This window comes from Lagopus leucura, unplaced genomic scaffold (assembly GCF_019238085.1).
Source record: "Lagopus leucura isolate 7727_CA_CO unplaced genomic scaffold, USGS_WTPT01 Super-Scaffold_100015, whole genome shotgun sequence".
Taxonomy (NCBI): Eukaryota; Metazoa; Chordata; class Aves; order Galliformes; family Phasianidae; genus Lagopus; species Lagopus leucura.
This window is the reverse complement of record NW_024962269.1, coordinates 9,267,137-9,281,721: the sequence shown is the minus strand read 5'-3', so window position 1 is coordinate 9,281,721 and position 14,585 is coordinate 9,267,137. Positions and strand designations below refer to the sequence as shown.

The following is a 14,585-nucleotide window of genomic DNA, read 5'->3' as shown; positions in this document are numbered from 1 at the left end:
AAAAAAAAAAAGAAAAAAAAGCTTTGTTTGTGCATGGCCTCAGGTTCTTCCTTATCTTAAATACACACTAAAAGTTTTAGGAAAGTTCCAGAAGGGCCTTTTTATTTTCTCCTTTTGAAATGGATAATGCTTTTTCTAGTTATTACAAACCCTTTAGAAACACAATGAAAAATAAGATCAAGAATATCAAATCGTTTTGGTCAGACTTGTCAAGGGTAGATTTGCAGAGATATACAAAACCTCCAACAAAGCATTAAACGGCTGTGCCTTGGCTGCAACAGATCCTACACACAGGTTAGGAAAGGAATTTAGCTGGGACAGCAATCAGTGCTAGGTGCAGGCTTTTCCATTTCCAAGACATCCTACACTTGTTTAAAGCAATTCTGCAGAACAGAGCTTGATACTTTTGCCAGCAAATGAGTTACCATTGGTGCTGGCAAGAGGAATCCCTGACAGCTGCTTCAGTTCTCCAGCAGGTAAAGGTAACAGTGGGCCCGAGCCAGGAGGGACAGCCCACGTGTAAGAGGATCTCAGATCATCCTGGCCTACATTCCAATTTTTTATTTTTTATTAAATTGATGAACCACATTTATTCCTGGCATGAAATAATTCACTTGAAATTTACTGGGATCACCACCAGACATTGAACTTGAAGAAACAGAAGTAAATAGGCTGGTTAGCAACTATATCAATTTCAGCTTTTAAATACTGAGGATAAAAGAGTTAAATTCTGAGGTCACACCCACATGGAGACCTGTCAGCCCTAACTGAGTTTGCACAGCAGGGAAGAGGAACAAGCGCTTGCGGAGGCTCCGCCAACCACACGGCTGACTCCCAAGAAATGACAAGTTTCTGAACATGGATTCTGCTCAGCTCTGCTGTGTTCTTCAGTCTTCTTCCTCACTTTCAATGGCACTTAACATTTTATCTTAGGCTAAACAACAATAATAAGAAAACCACACCTGCTCTAACTCTTATTTAGGGTCGGCAGTTTCAGTCATTATAAATGCAAGAATCCAAGCAGAGGTGATGGCAGCCAACACAAAGAGGCAGGTGCTGAGCAAGTTTTTTGTCATAGGCAGCTCTGCCAGCATATATCTGGCCTGCAGCACCCTTGCTATTTCTGTCCTGGATATCTCTGGAGGAATGACTGCCAAGTGAAAAGCACTGTACCAATTTGTGGGCTGGTTTTGTGATGCGCATAAATGAGTTCTTGGATAGTTCACATTCATATTGACTCGTGATTTAAGAGTGAATTTAAATTCTGGTATGTCTAAAGGGGAAAGGTTTGCACATTGCTATGCAAGTCTGCCAGCTGGCTTCCGCTGTGACTTTGTTCCTTTGCTTTTAGAACTAAAACATGAGGCTTAAAACAGTTGTTTTAATATTTAGCACTGTAGAAGGTCATGTTCATACCAGAGCCCTGGAGAAAAGAGCTCTTGGGTAAAGAGGGGAATGTCAGCATGCATAGGACACATCAGCTGCGTTATTTTTATAACTTAGCTCTAATGACAATGCACTGTAACTACAAGGCTTTGTCAAGGACTAATAAAGAACAACAAACTGGAAATGATAATAAACATCAGATTGATATACATGTATTCTTTGATAAAGCAAAGACATGGACTAGGCTGTAGTGATCTCTTCTGGCTTTAAAACAAAGGTGATGTTAAGGTGCAAATTTCAGCTCCAAAGGCCAAACACATGTAAGGTTTCAAGGCATTAGCTGAGCCCCTAGATACTAGGCAACACTTATCTTACATTTGATGTATTGTATACTTGTCTCCTAAATCTACTCTCATTTTCCTTCCTTAATAGTCTGCCAGTTACTGCTCAAAATTGCTCATTCTTTTTTCTCTGGCAGTCTCAGACCCCAGTCACTATATTTATTTTAATGTAGCTTTGTGATCATCAAAAGTAGATGGACAATTCCTCAATGCTGATGTGAACACACATCACACTGCCTACCACATTACAATAGAGCCCAACAAATTATCCAAAATAGCTCCACTTTTCCTATCAAGCTGAATTAATTAATTACCTATCATAGAATCATTAAGGTTGGAAAAGACCACTAAGATCATCAGCCATCAACCCATAATACAAAGAAGCAGACATGGCAGGATAAAATAGCAGCCAGCTGAACCACCACTTGATATATTTCAAGATTTTGTATAAGATAAAAGATATTGAAAGATTTCAAAATTAGAGGCACTAATTTCAAAGTACATTTAATTATTCACTGTGTATGTTGTGATTCCTCAACTTGGTGCCTGGCACACAGCTCCTGTACTCTCAGTAATCCATCTGCCAGAGTCCTGTCCTCCTCTTATTTGAGAAAGGGAGAAGCTGGGATGAAAAGACTCCACTTGGGCCATGTTCTGAATCATTCAGTGGGCTTATTGCTTCCATAAACTTCTGCTAATTGCCAGAAACAAGAAGTCAAACTATTCTCCGCTATGACAAATATCAATTCTGGTTTATAGAAAGAGTCTACTAAATAAAGTTGAATTTTTTCTTGAACTTCCACTTGCACACAGTGCACCAAATTACCATGATGAGAGCCATCTTGTTTTGGGGTGTGTTGACATAAATATCTATATACTTGCTTAGTAAAAAAAACCTTGCCCTTACTGTTATCCTAAGCATTATAAATGGCGTATTTTCTTCTAACCAGCTGTTAAATTTCTTCTTTCCCTCCAATAAACAAAATCTTTGCTATGCTTTCATATTATACTTTTACAGTCATGTCAAGCAAAGTTCACAACACAAAGACCTTGCAATTCAAATGCACACATGAGGCACAGCAAGGTAATAAAACAAGTGGAGGAGGAGAGCATGATGAAATATGATAATGTAACAAGAGTGGTCTAAGAAAGGTTTGGAAAAAAAGGTTGGAAAGAAATACTACACTCAAGTCTGTTGCTTTCAGCTGCAGTGGCTATTTCTGATTTGTTCCACTGTGCAAACAAATGCTGAAAAAGCCATGTTATTAAAACACAGATGTGTGGAAGGGACTTAATTCCTCCCAAATACGTCAGCATATGCCTCAGCTATGCCATCTTTCTCACAACCATCAAGAAGGCTGCCTGCCCAGCAGCCAAGCAGCAATGGCTTCTGCTCTACACATGGAGAAGAAACATGACAATTATACTGAGATAATTTGTGTTTATCTGGAAACTTGATAAATGTAACTGATCACTTGAAAATGTAAAAAAAAAAATAAAAATAAAAATGCATAAATAGCAATTTTCCCTGCTGATCCGCTGTTAACAGCTCCAAGCAGAAACTCTCCTCACACATACATAAATGCGGAGCAGTGAGAAAATAGCCTTGAAACCACAGTCGCTCAGACTGACACAGAGTAGATAGAGACAGATAATGGCAATATTCGCCAACAAGGAGCAGAGTTAGCTCTGCGCTGGCTCAGCATACCCAGAGCAGTTACTTCATCTCCAGACTTACAGCACCCCATGCAAGTAGAAAAGACAGGACTGGGATTTTAAGTATCTTCTTCACATAAGCACAGAACATTATCCTTACTTACAAGGCCATTTAACTTGCAAGATACTGCAACACCTTCTCCAGGCTAAATGCAGAAATGTTAAATGCAACAAATTTACTTTTGGAAAGTATTGTTGATACTTCAGTACTGCAGCACTTTCTGTAGCTAATTGGTTTATACTTGGAAACACAAGTAGATGGTTCAGACTGCATGTAGGCACTGCTGAGAGATCTGTTCCCACGAGATAATTGCTGGGACACAAGAACAAAGACTTACAGCTTCAGGTTGCAAGAACTGCATCAAGCTGTTAAAGACAGCCCTGATTTAAAAACTTTGCCTGATGTTGAGGAGCAGAACCTTCAGTTACCAGCTGAATGCACGAGGTGTAATGGCATTCAGAGAAACCCAAGTCTTAGTGAAACCTAACACAAGTAGGAAGAAATACTTCAGTTCATTTTGGTGCTTTCTTTCCCTTTTGCAAATAGCTGGTGAGTCAAAGGAGCCAACACACCTAGCCAGGGAATGACCCAAAAGCAATCAGAGTTACTAAAAATTACTATTAGGAAAAACCCTTAAGTCCTCAAAAAGGTGAGAGCTGTTTTTAACACCCCTGCTAAAATACACATCTGCCTCCATTACTTGGGAATCAAAAACTTTTCTCTTTCCTTTTTTTTCCCCTCATCTGATACTTTCTTCTCCTGCCATTCACAAACACAACCACAGCAGCACCCAGCGCGACACATTCCACTCTCCCTTCCTTCAAAGCATAGCAAAAATCAGATTTATTGAATACCGAACACAGCAGCATTTCAGATGTCAAATATCCTCATGCTAAAATACATGTATCCTTGACAAACTAATTGTTTTTCTGTGGCACTGTGACCTAGTCAAAGCCTGGACCTGCTCTGAAGCCCTGATCAGGGGGTTGACAGCAGAAAGAATGATGGATGGCAAAGGCAGCCACATGCTCTGGCTGAGCAGGCTCCATGTACCGCCCATCCATCACTCTGACAGCTTCAGAAATTCTGTACAAATTTATCTACAGGGTGCTAAGAAGGCAGAAGGCACTGCATATATCCCTCCGGCTGAAGGGGTAGATAACCAGAAAGGAACGTTAGGCCATTTAGTTTCCAGAAGTAAATTGGTAAATCCCATTCAGCTCCACCGTAATGCAAGAATGCGAGAATACACCAGTAAGAGGTGCCATGGCATTATAACTGTGCAAATGATAATGATGTAACAAAACAATTAAAAAAAAATACGAACGGTTGTTGGAAAAAGATTTTTTCCCCTCCCTGTTTTTATTTAAAGAAAACAGGGCAAAGGAAGAGTAATAATTAAGTAGAGCCTGGGCACTGAATGTGCCAAAAAGAGGAAAAAGATGAAAAATCATAACATCATTGAGTTTTTCAGTACCAACTGCTGGAGGTTTAAATCAGGACTTCACTGACACAATGATTTAACAGTTTTTCAAGCCATAAGTAAAGAGATACTCCACATTATTTTGCTGAGAGGGATGACAATATTCTCTTCTGCCTATACGCTCTTCCCCAAGCTGACACAGCATGTGCTTGCATCGTATCTGTCACACTGCTCTCGTTAATGCAATCCACCAGAATAAACCTTGCTTCATCTAGTAGTAATGCATCATTACATTCACTATCTCAGGATCTAACAGAACTGACACTTCTCTTTTATACACTGGGAGGGAAAGCAGTTTGGCTGCGGCAGCAAAAATGCATTTTAGTAATAAGATGTAGTCAAGACAGAGTTAAGCAGAAATTCTTACCCCTGAAATAAATCTCTTTATTGGTTCTGCCTTTTACTTTTTCTGTCTGGAAGGAAACAGCCCAACTGCACAAGATGTGCCACTGAGTATTTAGATTGAGAACTTCCTGCAGGTGATACAGTGCTTTTCTATAGCTTTGAAGATTAGAGAATTGAATACACACATTAAGAAAACAATCGCCTGTCAAACTTTCAAATGCTCCCCTGCTATAAGAGAACCATAATTACCAGAACTGCTTTGTGTGCTTTGTTTTGTAGATGAACATCCTGCTTTAATCAATCAACACTCCTCTTTAATTAGTAAATTTGTGATCTGAACAACACCTCTTGCTTTATTTTAATGAACTCCTGTGGTGTCTGGTACCACGTTTATATGCTCTGCAACATCAATAAGGGTGTTTTCAGAATTACCAGATCATTTTATTGTTATACAAACATTGACTTCCAAGTTAGCTCCTCTAGATACAGTGTTATGTTGCCCCTAAGCATTTGTTTTTAATCAGACGTATCAAGAAAAAAATTAATTGTTGTTCCCCTCCCTCTCCCCCTCCCCTCTTCAGTTCTGCACTGTATAGGTTGAATTCTTTTACATGCATTTGTTCCCTCCACCATGCAAGAACACAGTGCATGCTTATACAGCCACAACTCACAATCAAAACAGCCAAATTTTCACTGGCTCCAGGCTCAGGAGCAGAAATAGTGATCACTGCAGCACTATAGAAGCCGTAACGATGGCACGCACACCTGGAACCAAGGAGTTGATTTCATAACTGAGTACTTAAGTAGCTCCTGAGCTCGTAACATAGAGACTGTATGAGAGTGAAAACATTTCACCTGGCTAATTGCTGGCTCCTGAGAGCCACTGGTTGCTATTTAGATAAGTCAAGAAATTAAAAAAGACCTGAACACAATTTAATTTACCCAAAGTAGTTCAGGTCCTCTTTAGAAGCACAATTAGCATTTCTACCCCATGCTCCCTAACAGCTCCAACCCCACAATTTTACTTTCGTAATTTCCCCCGGATAACAAAGTAGTAAATCAAAACATTATTAAGGCAACCTTATTAAAATTCTCTAAGCCTTTCTGGGTCAAACTTCATTTAGTTGAACTATTTCATTTCCATTCTTTAGTTCAGCGTTATTATTCAAAAATAATCCTTGCTATTATATTAATAACGCCAAAGAAGTCACACCATGCAAAAAGCATTCGGTTTAAGAAGAGGTTTTGACCATGAAGAAGGGCAATCAAAGAAGTGCAGGGGTGTTCAAGAGACAGGGTAAAGAATAGACGTCTCTTTGATAATGGTTAAAACTGTCTACTCCAGATCACAATGCTGGTGTTGTTCGTGCTTGGCTGACCATATGGAAATTAAGCTTTTCCCCTGTTCTTCACTGCTGCTTTCCCAATGTTGCCTTCTGAGCCATTTAATTACACTCCGTCATAAAATGGGGCGCTGGGTCTAACAGGAACAAGGATCACCTAAGTGCTATTGTAATCACCGGCATGCTTGTATGGGCAATGGAGGTGAAAACCTTTACACTTCAGAAAGAGAAGAAAATGCATTTCATCAGTCACAACACAATGCCCCTCCTAAGCCTAAACAATTGCAAATGTACAGGCGCTGGGACACCGCCATAGTCACAATAAGGCCATTCATGTAGACTTTGCTGAGGCAAGTTAGGGCAAAAGGGTCAGAGGGCTATGAACTTTGATCTATGGTTTCAGATTTGGCAGGCCTTAAAAAACCTCCTGCTTCAGTAAGTTTCTTGATTAAGCTAATAAGAATTACACAAGAAGTGCTGTGATCTTAGCACTGCATCGGATTAGCTGCCTAGACGGTGTTCTGTGAAGCCTAAAAATCTCATCAAGAAGCATAATGAGAAATAGACTATGGGAATGTTGAGAAAAGGGTCTCGAGTTTGCGTTTTAATTACGCAGGCAAAGGTTTGAAATGAAAGTTACCTGAGAGCAGCGGCTTCTGAAGAAGCAGAGGACAATTTGTCTGTGGAAACAGACTTCTCAACTGAGCAAAACACAATTTGCAAATAAAAAAGCTCAAAAGTGTTTTTCAAGATGAACCTTCAGTAATATAGGATCAGTTTCGCTTTTACCATCTTCCATATAATAGCATGCGGTACTTAAATTCATATAAGTTCCACAAATTAATTCAACAAAAGAATGCCATCATAAGCATCAGGAATATCCACCCTTACCTAATTAAAACCATATCAAAGAAGTGCAAAAATCTTTCTTGTTGCAAAAGCTTACCAATTAATTCCTGAACTGGGCCATTAGTATATTAAGAATTTTGTCTATTTAATTAGCTATCGCTGTACTAGACCTTTTTAGATCATATTATTGTATAATTTATCAAATTAATCAAATATAATTCATCCTTGAATTGTCAGGGTTTTTTTTTGTTTGTTTTTGTTTTTTTTTCTAAACCAAAGATATGTTTTGAAAAGCATTGTTGATAATGAAGAGAAATCTGAGGACCCTCAGCAAGCATACACTCAGGAACATTAAACGTTCCATGAAAAGAACTAGATTTTATTATAATTATAAAACTCGTACCCCAATATGTTTAGCCCATTGTTGTAATATGTTTTCTAGTCTGCAGCTGGCTCAGATGATCAAGTCTTGGTGTACTGGTTTATAGTTCCTTATACATCACAGAGATGTAAGCCAAGATCCAGGCTTGGAAGCTGGATAGTAAAAGCTTGATCATTGTGCTTGCCTCTGGTCAAGCACCAGTAAAGGTAGCCATGTCCACAGCTTTATATGGAATGGGAGAAGGAGGAACCTTTAACTACGTGATTGATTAAAAAGCAAAAAAAAAAAAAAAAAAAAAAAAAAGAAACCACAACAAAATGAACAAACAAAACCCTACAGACATCCAGATGACATCTTTGGGTATCACCCAGCTCCATGGTGGGTTGCTGTTCACAAGAACACAAAGCACTCCTATAAAGATAGGGTGCACCATGAGCTGACTGCAGAGCAGCACTAGGCAGCTGCATTCATCATTATGCTAATCCTCAGCCACAAGTTTTGATAAGTCTTTAGCATCTTGCACTGTATGCTCGCACATCAACAGCAAAACGTTTCCCAGGAAATATTCCGAAATTGTTTCTTTGAGAAGTAAAGTTCATTTGTGGGTCAATGGGGTAATTATGGCAAAATGAGCCTGCCTAGTTCCAACAACACTTTCATATTTCAACAGCACTCCTTCCCATGATTCCCAAGCTACTGATTTCTCCTGTTCAGTATGCTTTTCCTCTCAGGAAAATAGTAACAATAAAAGAAAGCTGATCACTGCTATCAATTAGGAATCATCTCATAGAACAGGATATATTCTGAAATTAAAAAAGAAAAAAACATTGCACCACGCTTGCTAACATTCATATATATTGCTAACGTGTCTCACTGCCCGGCATCACTTTATCAGCTGCAAAGGATGCTGCAAAAAACACACTACAAAGTGCATTTTCCAGTATGCTTATAATTCCTCACTATTGCTGTGTTCTGCAGAGGAGTTTGAAAGAGCATGATATTGTATCTTGTCCATACATCAGGCTGCCGGGATAACCAGAAGGGAGCTTTTGAAGTTACAGTAAAATAAAACCTAGTGCCAAATCCAACACAGCATGTTGAATCAAGTTGTTGAACTTGCTAGAAAGCCGTTTACATATACAAGCTGCACTAATTGCAAGATAATACATTTGTTTATCTTCAATTAGCCAAAACGCACAGCATAAGCTTACATGTCATTTGTGCTGCCTCGCACACATTTTTTTTATTACTGTTACAAGAACATTTTTCCAATCAAGCATGTTAACAGCAAAATTAAAATCTAACAAGAGTCAACTATCCTTTAATGTCAATAGAGAAGAAAGGAAACAGTAGTAAACAAAACAGCAGCACACTGAAACAGAAAGCGATGGTCAGTGCAAACAGCTACAGATACAGGAGCAGAGTGGTGGCCCTGCATTACAGTATTGTTCCATCACTTGTATATGTAATCTGTGCATTTGTTACATTTTAAAATTCAGAGCCTCCTTCTTGAAAAGCTTAGGCTATTTTCTTGCTATCACCTATATGAACATGCTTGCTTACACTCCCTACCACACAGCAGTGAAAGCCACTCACAAAGGTTTAACATGATTTAGGTGTAAAAAAGACATTCCTCTGAAGATGCTAAACTAGAAATACAGACCAGAATCCTTCCCTTCTATCTTACTGCAGGCATAAGGGAAGCACCCGTTTATAAAGAGATAAAGCCTATATTCCCTGGTTTTGATTCTGTTATGAGTGTATTCCCAGATTTATAACTGCTGAACTGTTGACTAAACTGCTTTTGCTTCTGCCTTCACTAGATATCTCAGCCTGATTTTACAGTGCCTTTGTAGAACTGACACGCTGCCAAGCAGCCACATACAACGTCTCCTAAAGAAAGATTGTTCCTCAAATAAGTGAGAGTAAGGAACAAACATGCCCAAAGCATCTCAACGTCCTTATAAGATCAGCGGACATAGATTTCACACACTGGGTTAAACTCTTGGCTGTGGGCTGTGCCACAAACCCCAAGGCAGATGTGTCAGTCATGAGAACTGGTACATGGCACCTGTTTACCTAGAAACATTAGACAAACACAAGGATTTTGCAAGGCTTAAAAAGTCATCTAACTTGTGAGGACTGCACGATGCAACAAGACTTTGATTTATTGCATTATCACCAGGATTTGCTCCTTAGAAGTGTAACTAAATAAAGATGGATCTCAGCATGGGCCTGACAAGCAGATCTCGAGTAGAAAAACATGCATTTATCAACAACATATCTGAAAATAGTACTGTGTTGGAAAAGAATAATTGTGTCAATTGCAAATAATGTATAATTCGATTTTCAGCTGCATCAGTTTCCTACTCCTACATTCATAATTATTGTGTTATCTCAACCTAGTGAACCTCCCAACAAGCTAAAAAAATGCCCAGATCCAGATAATAAAATATATATATATATATATATATATATATATATATATATATATATATATATACATATATAGCATCACTGCTACAAACAAGAGGCAACAGACCATAGAGACAATCAAAGCAACAGAGACACAATAAGACCCGCCATCAGCAACAAGACCAAGGTCCATTTTTGTCAGCGTTCTGGCAAAGAACGTTGGAAATTTCCATCTAATCTATGAAAATTTTGCCCATGTCCATTAATGTCAATATATATAAATAATATCTGATTTATATCAAGTACTGAAACAGGCTGTCCAAAGAGGTGGTGAAGCCTCCTCTGGAAATATTCAAGACTTGTCTGGATGCCTACCTGTGCAACCTCTTGTAGGAAATCTGCTTTAGAAGATGAATGGGACTAGATGATCTCCAGAGCTCCCTTCCAACCCCTGCAATAATGTGATTTATTAGTATTATCACAAATTTATTAGTGTTATCACAAAATGTGCTTCAGGCAAAGCAGAAAAATACCCAAGTAAAAGCACATATAGGCACACACAAAGCAACTTCCTTTTCTGCTGAATTTAAATCGAAGCCAAAGAGGTACCACCTTGTGTTGTGCTGGTCAGAGAGACTTTCTAACAGCTGGATTCAAAAGGAGGTTACAACACAAAAGCTTTGGTTTAATTTTACTCAGTGTTAAGAGGTGAAATAAAACAATTCACAAATGCAAAAAGACCAAGAAGGGAGAAAGATCAATACGAAAAGAATTAGCACGTAAGTTTTCAGATAGATGTGCCAGCATGGATTGCTTGGATTTATAGTTATAAAGCAATTATTACTCAGCTCAATAATAATTTATTTAGCTACCATGGCAACTACTGAAATACAAAGCATTCTTTTTAAGGCAAGAAGATGGCCTGCAGGAGACAAAGGGAGAAGGCAGCTCATGCATTGGGCAGACAGTGCTCTCTCTCCCCATGGATTCCATGTGGGCATGGCAGGGATGGGTTGACATTGGGCTAGGTGATCTTAGTGGTCTTTTCCAACCTTAATGATTCTGTAAATACTTGCTATCACACACCACTTCAGGATGGCTCAATGTAAAACTGCAGAATGCCAGACCCTTGCAAAGAGCCAATTGTCAGGGTATAGAAGGTTATACTCTAATAAGAAGATAATTTGATTATAGCATCAGATATTTTTCTGCTGCAATCCTAGAAATATCTCACAATCCTTCCTACCTCAGCAACTGCACAGAGCAATGATTAGCACTTATCTCTGAGAAGCAGGGGACAGGTAAGGCCACAAAAAAAACTGAAAAGGACAGAGTTAATGCCTAATATCAAAAAGGATAAACTGAGGAGAAGAAAATTATAGACTAGGCAGCTTAGCTGCAGTTTCCTGGAAAAATTCTGGAACAAACAAAGCGTTTGTAGCCACCTGGAATATAACAAGGAGATTACGAGCAGCCGACATGGATTGGTCTAAAGCAAATTGCATCAAACCAGTCCAATTTCTTTCTGAAACAAAAGAAAAAGCTCTAAGTTAAGGCATTTAATGCTGCCCTTGTGTCCTCATATGCTAGCAGGGTAGTTTATCAAATTCCTGTATAACAGGGGCAAAACGATGAGGGCAGATTAGTGACCCACACAAAGGCAAACAAGATACCTGAATAAAAAGGCTTTAGGAATATCACAGGTGTAGCTGATGTTATTTTCCATCAAGGAGGTGTAACAGGTAACTCACGCAGCCTCTTCTATGGAGAGGGAGTTACGATTTTCTTCCTCTTTTTTAATCTCATCTGGACGATTTGTAAGGAATTTGTCTGGGGTTTCCAGACATGAGGTAGCCTTTTCCTGGCAAAAACCCCAGACTGACTACAGACATGCTATACCCTCACAGGGCACATATGCAATATATCGAGTTTTTTTGCCAAGAACTGCTCTATATCCAGAAATCAACAGCACACGCATAACAATCCAGCACTTTGGGGAAGAATCAGCCTTCACTGAATAGACACTACTGAATGCAGTTCTACATTCATGAAAACTGGCACAGGATTACTGGGGTCCCCAAGATCCTGCTCCTTCTACACAACAGGAACGAAGCAAAACAAGAAATATTCTTTGGTCTCCTCTCCAGGTCATCTCTCCACCAAACACAAGCACTCTCTCAGATACGTATTTCTTTTAGTTTTAATAGCAGTGTAATAGCAAAATGAATACGTCTGATTCCTTTACTTCTGTGAAAGAATAAAATTCCAACAACATACATCCTATGTCCCAACTCCTCTATTAAATGATTCAGCCTCTAAAATAAATTCTTCCTTTAACAGCTGAACCCTAATGCTTAGCTATTAACGTTCATAACAGAGTATGGATGTAAGGAGGTGGGGTCCAATTTATTTTTCCAGTTTACCTTAAACAAGGGAGAGTGGTTATATTCTTCAGTCTCAGAAATACTTTATCAGAATAACAGTTGTTTTCTTTGTTTCTTTAATGCCTACATAATTTGCAAAAGCAATGATCTGTACCAGAAAGAGCTGTACAGGAAACTATCACAAATAAAAAGAAATTAAGCAAAGTTATTGGAGCTGATTGCGACAGGACAGGAACTGTGCAAACAGCTATAAGAATAAAGAAGGAATTCAAGAATAGCAAAGTCACCATGAACATTCATCCTGAACCACCCTAGAATTATTTGAGAGCAGATAATCAAATCAATGTATTTATTCAAATTACAGCCCTGTGCTAGTAATGACTGCATTAGGTGACTATTCACACTCAGACAGCAGGTAGCAGTCATATCATTGCTTTTGCTATGTTACGCAAAACTATGGGAAATGTCTGTAACTAGTTCCAGTAAATATAGTATCTTAAAATTAATGTAAGCACTCCCACTAGCAACATAACACAAAAGAATTGCTAATAGAAGACTCTGAAAAAAAGTTTCCAATTATATTAATCCCAAGCCTATCAGCAGAAAGCTGTAGGATTTTACAGATTTTTTTTTAAATAAATATGCTTCCCATCAAGATTTCTTGTCCACAGTGAAAAGTTCCTTCTAGAATTGACACAAGCAGTACTCCCATATATCTGCTGAAGATCTTCATCATGCTCTCATAGTCAAACCCATGTTTGTTTAACTAAAGTACTTCTCCCCTTCCCACCCCACCCTTCTATGCCATCCAGCTGAGTTTGAGAACAAAAAATAAAACAAAACCCAAGGGCATCTCACCTCAGTGCCCTTCACCTGGAGGAATTATTGCCATGCAATGTTCCACCCATAGAGCTTCATTGCAACTGCTGTCTGCTTCCAACAGCTGAACCAGGCTATATGCTTGACATAAGACAAACTAATGCTTCAAAACAACCAGTAGTTTGATATCAGGGATCTGCATTCCCTGATCTTCACTCCTGTTCTCTACTTTATCAGTTCTACACAGAATGAGCAGCTGGCAAATATCAGTGTACAATATAAGGTTCAAATGCTAGGAAATATGATGATAAAAGTCACCCAAGGAGCAGATGCATTTTTATCTATCCTGGATGCAAGCTTGAAGAAAGATTTTTCCTAATCTTTAACACAGGTGAACCTGGTCCTTCCCATAAGCAACTGAACATGGCTGAAATGTGTTTTTCTCTTCTCATCAGGACGCAGCACTCCATTTCCTTGCTTCTGTATTAAAGCAAAGAGATCCTATGGGTCTGAGCATTCTGAAAGAGTCCTTGTTGCCATCTGCTTGGAAAAGAACACACTGGATGTCTTATTATCCCTGCAATGTCACTGGACCCCCTTTCGCAAAACTGAGAGCATCAATATTCAACCAAAGGCGTAAAGGCTGAAGGCCCTAAACCCACCTGGATCTTCTGTCTTACTGAATTGATTAGTGGCAGTATTATGATATGCCTGATATTACCAAGGGCTTGTCTTGTTGATATTTTATTTTCTAACTTTCAGCTTTGTATGTAGCAATTATAGCCAATTTTCTGCAAAATGACCTCAAAATTTATACAGTTACACTTGAGAGAGCAAAGGAAGAAATAGAAGTTGATGTGGAGGACAGATGTACACTGAATCAATTATAGCTAAAACATACAACTTGAGTTAAGTTTGTAGGGCACTAAATGACAAAGCTCCAAGCCCATGCAAGGAAACCAGTGACTGGATGAGCTGTTCTTCCCCACTAAGGTCTTCTACAGTGAGGAAAGGCTTTAAGTTGCTACTCAGGATTCATACCAACCTTGCTGAAATGCACTGCCTAGGGAAAGGCACAGGAATAGCACTATATCAGGGTGCCTGGCTCAGTCCTGTGCCTG

The 14,585-nt window shown here is 39.0% G+C and overlaps 1 long non-coding RNA gene across 2 annotated transcripts in view; it reads right to left on the bottom strand.

Annotated features, from left to right (window-relative positions):
• LOC122182733 overlaps nt 1-14,585 on the bottom strand; it is a 280,673-nt gene that overhangs the window by 99,722 nt on the left and 166,366 nt on the right. The window contains exon 1 of one of the 2 annotated variants that reach the window (XR_006179964.1): nt 10,637-10,670. The exons of the other annotated variant lie outside the window; for it this stretch is intronic. This is a non-coding gene — a long non-coding RNA (uncharacterized LOC122182733). Of the gene's footprint in view, nt 1-10,636; nt 10,671-14,585 lie in introns of those variants that run through there. 2 annotated transcript variants of the gene reach the window in all.